We start from the raw sequence: 4,433 nt of genomic DNA, 5'->3' as shown, positions 1-4,433 counted from the left end.
TGAGACGGAGTTTCGCTCATGTTACCCAGGCTGGAGTGCAATGGCGCGATCTCGGCTCACCGCAACCTCCGCCTCCTGGGTTCAGGCAATTCTCCTGCCTCAGCCTCCTGAGTAGCCGGGATTACAGGCACGCACCACCATGCCCAGCTAATTTTTTGTAAAAAAGACATTTTCTTAAGTGAAACTTAAAATAGGACAACCAAACAACTCCTCTAGCTACCATTAAGTGCAAAAAAATGGCTATGAGCAGAATCCGGAATATGATCAGGTTAACTAGGCCCTCTTACTTCTCTTTTGAATTGGATTTCCTCATTTTTAATTATCTGATAGGCAGATGTAAAGCTGCTGTGGTCTGAATTACTTAAATAATTGAGGAAAAGGATAAGTGTCCTTAGCCTGAATTATGTAAATAATCTATATTGACTAGAACCATCTGATAAATGCTAACCTGGGACTCCCCTTTCCCTGGTGCAGATGTGGACTCAGAAAATAAATATGAACACTATTTTGAATTTTAGATGAAGAGCATCATGTCCATATGAATGCCCTTTAGGTGCAGAAGAAAGGAGTTCTGTGTATGGGTAAAATGAGATTATTCAAAGTAATGAACAGCCAATTTGAAGGGAAAAGAAGAGTGAGCATGATTTCTGGACTCTTAGTGCATTTGATCATTTTGATAAGTATTCCAGTTGAGATTGGTACCTTCTCAACCTGCCTCAAGCTTTCAAGTAGAAAATGTCATTGGCTCATATTTGGGCTGTACACAGAAGGGTGTCTCGTGTGAATGACATTTTCTACTGAGGACCCTTTTCCGTGTCTTAGCAGATATTGGTTCACCTCTCTCAGGGGAATAGATACATCTAGATCCTTCCCCTTAGAGGTTGAGCTTTATATCTAAAGCCTATAGCATTTTTGTGGTCTGACATAGTATTGTCTCCATAAAACAAATACAAAGGCGTAGAGAGAAAGATTAGATGGATGGATAGATAGATGACAAGTTTTTGTAATAAAAAAATGGAAAGTCTATGCATAAGCCATGGGCAAATTAAAAAATAAAAAAGACTACTTAGTTTGTCCTTTTCTACCATCTTGCCTTTAATATGATGAATATATATATTTTTTGAGACAGAGTCTCGCTCTTGTTGCCATCTCAGCTCACAGCAGCATTTGCCTCCCATGCTTAAGCTATTCTCCTGCTTTAGCCTCCTGAGTAGTTGGGATTACAGAGGCACGTCACCACACTCAGCTAATTTTTTGTATTTTTAGTAGAGTCAGTATTTTACCATGTTGGCCAGGCTAGTCTCAAACTCCTAAGCTAAAGTAATGTGCTCTTCTCAGCCTCCCAAAGTGTTGTAATTACAGACATGAGTCACCACACCCAGCCAGGTTAACTAATATTTCTAAAATGAAAAAGAATACCTGCTTTCAAGAAACAGATATAATATAAATATATAATTACCTATATTATATATAGTTCATACTTTATATATACTTAAATATATATTCCTCTTACAAAAAGAAAACTCCTATGAAATAAACTGTATAGGATGCTCATATCACTTAGCGTCCATGATAAATATGCTTCTCTGCTTGATAAAATATGACTTTGGTGCTTGGGGCTTTTGTCTCTCGGAGTACTGTCTGTAGTCTATCAGCACCAGAAACAACTGGATCTTCTAAATAAGCAGATTCCTAGGCCCCAGACAGACCTACCAAATAGAAATCACTGGGGATAAGTCTTGGCAATTTGCATTTTTCATAAAAACATGATTGTTAGGCATAGTGAAGTATGAAATCTAAAGATATTTTTTTCTTATTCCTGCTATGCCCAATGTCTTGGGCAAGTCATATAAACTTTCTTGTGTCCTATTATTTGAAAAATAAAATAAGTTAGTCTTAGAGTTGGAGACTCACTCTGAATTTAAATCTGACAGTTGCTAGTTGTGATCCTTAAAGAAGAGCATGTGAAAAAATTTAGCCCTGTTTGCATCATTTATAAAATGGAAATATTAATGACTGTTTAGCTTAACACACATGTGTTACAAAGATAAATAATAAAAGTGACTAAAATTTGTAAACCCTAAGAACAACAACGATGAGATTTTTCTTTGCTGTAGAATAGAAGTTAGAGACTTCCCAGGTGTGATATGAGGGCAAATGCAATTATCTAGAAAGTGTTTTGAATTTTTTTAAAGTTAGGTGTTTCTAAAAAGAGAATATGACTTGGATGAATTACTTTTAATCTTTCTAAGTTGTATTATTTTACCTCTGAAAATGGTAATAAAGGCGTTCAGAATTCTCAAATTACAAATATTATAAACATTCTATGTTTCCCTTATAATTATGTCTGTAATTACTAAGTACATAATAGAAAAAAAACTAGTCATCTGTTAACGCCACTGAGGTTTTTATGCAGAGTGAAATGAGGGACAACCTAATGTTATTATAATTAATAATAGCCTGTGCCAGTTAAATGATGAATCTATTTGCTCATTATTCTACCCTTTTCCTTCCTGAGCCTGACACAGGGCTGTGGGATTATGGCTTCATTTTTCAGAATGAGATCCAACCCAGCAACTAATTCTAATGTTCTCTAGAACTAAAAATGATTTTCCTTTGTACTGTCCTAGTGATAAAACCTGATTGGGTAAATATTTCTCTGTATTGTTTATACCAGGAACTTGAGTCTTGATTCACAAAAGATCTTTTCCCTAAAAGTTACTGCTTGTGCAACAGAATCCCAAAGATGAGCTGGGAAGCTCAGAAGATACAAATTGACATGTTGCCACCTTGACAGTCTCCCGTAGGGCTTATAATCCAGTACCTGTCACCGATGCAAATGGTGAAGGATCTCGGGGCAACAAGAAAATTCAGGATAAGAAAAATCTCAGATTGTAGCTCAGAATTCATCTGAGATACTAACTGTGGTTGGGAAATGAAATGTCATTAGGAATATGAAAGTTGTTAGTTCCACATTTGTTCTTACTTTGTGTTCAAAAAATAGTTTCTTTCTCCTTTCCTGAATTCCCTTTTAATTTCCCTCTCAACCCCATCTCTTCTTTTTAAATTTTTCATTTATTTATTTATTTTCCCAGCTTTACTGTAGTTGACAAATAAAAATTGTATACATGCAAGATGTCCAGCATGATTATGTGATGTACATTGTGATTATTTGATATATTTATAAGTTGTGAAAGGATTACCACAATTGAATTGATTAGCACTTCCATCACCCCACAGTCACTGTGTGTGTGTGTGTGTGTGTGTGTGTGTGTGTGTGTGTGTGGTGAAGTCATTTAAGATTTATTCTCTTAACAAATTTAAGTAAACAACATACATTTTACATTGTATTCCCTCTTTTCAATACTTGTGCCCTCCTCATTGGAAAAAATAGTTTGTCCTGCATTCTGGCTACAAGCATGTATTTACTTGGGAAACTCAGTGGCTTTAATTCACTGTAGATGTAAGTGACTTCTAGCAAATCCTTTTCAGGAGGAAGAACTTTCAGGGTATTTAGCAGGTGAAGAGACGTGACACCCTTATTTAGAAAGGTGACTTGAAACGAAATACAAACAATATATTCGAGGTACCTTTTCTGAAAAAAGAGACTATTTCTGAGGGTTATCAATAAGTGATTGTGATGTCACTAACTCAAATGCACTTGGATTTATATTTTTTGATCCAGCATTGTCATTGCCTTTGGCTCATCCCATGCAGAAGTATCACCCCAATGATATTGTCCAATTTATTTTGTAAAAAATTAGGATAGCTGCTCATTTCTGGTGGACAGTGAATTTTCCACTTCCTAATGGGAAGCCACCCACAGAGAACTGGCTGCTCATTTCAGTAATGAAAGAGAACACACTAATTTCTTGGCTCATCCCAGGATACAATACAAAAACCATGAATCAAATATTAGCGTAGTGCTTGATTCAGCCACCAAATGTCACTATATTCTCAGTGTCATACAGTGATGACACTTGAATTTCTGCCCATCAAACTCCAGCCAAGATAATTGCTCATACTCATGCCTAGGCATGAAGTACACATTGGTTTCCTGTTGGAAACCATACTGAAATAGTAAGTTAACAATCCTGATATTCCCAGTTTTGGGGTTCTGATGCAACTTTGGTTTTTAGCTATTCATTTGACCATGATAATTTTTCACTCCTTAAGTATTTGGAATAAGAATCTATGACATAATTTATTAGGAGCCATCTATAGAGATACCTATAGACTTTTGGGCAGACAAAAACAATGCCTGAATGACAGGCACAGCACTAGGGCTCAGTATGCTGTGTTCTCTGTTTCTTTTTAATTTACTGCTACTAGGAAGTTAAAAAAATATACTATTCATTGCATGTCTGAAATAAAATTATCTTGGCTGGACTTGCCCTAACTAAAATTTTGGAAAAGTTTATCTTATGTTGAAA

Source organism: Cebus imitator, unplaced genomic scaffold (assembly GCF_001604975.1).
Source record: "Cebus imitator isolate Cc_AM_T3 unplaced genomic scaffold, Cebus_imitator-1.0 Scaffold302, whole genome shotgun sequence".
In the NCBI taxonomy this organism is placed as follows: Eukaryota; Metazoa; Chordata; class Mammalia; order Primates; family Cebidae; genus Cebus; species Cebus imitator.
This window is presented reverse-complemented; position numbering follows the sequence as displayed.